The following is a 409-nucleotide window of genomic DNA, read 5'->3' on the forward strand; positions in this document are numbered from 1 at the left end:
GATTATTGTAAAAGTAATAGTAAGGCTGGGGGTGCCTTTATGGGGTACCGGGGTATGGCAATAAGGCCCATGGCAGAGAAATTGAGTTCAGGACAGTACAGCAAAACAATAGGTGAGATCCAGAACTCGTAAAACTGTTGACCTTGTAAAAAGTTGTCCTCAGCCGAGTCCTTGTTCTAGGCACAAGGGGCAGTTCTTTCATACTCAGCTTGTGTTAACTGCATGGTTCCAGCAGGCCACTGTGGAGAACAGTGTGGAGGTTCCTCAAAGATCTACAAATAGAAGTACCATTTGATCCAGCAATCCCACTTCTGGGTATCTACCCAAAGGACAGGAGAATGCTCAGTCAGAAAAGTGCTTGCACATCAATGTTTATTGCAGCATTATTCACAATTGCCAAGACATGGAA

The sequence above is a fragment of the Tupaia chinensis genome, unplaced genomic scaffold (genome assembly GCF_000334495.1).
Source record: "Tupaia chinensis unplaced genomic scaffold, TupChi_1.0 Scaffold000504_1, whole genome shotgun sequence".
NCBI lineage: Eukaryota > Metazoa > Chordata > Mammalia > Scandentia > Tupaiidae > Tupaia > Tupaia belangeri.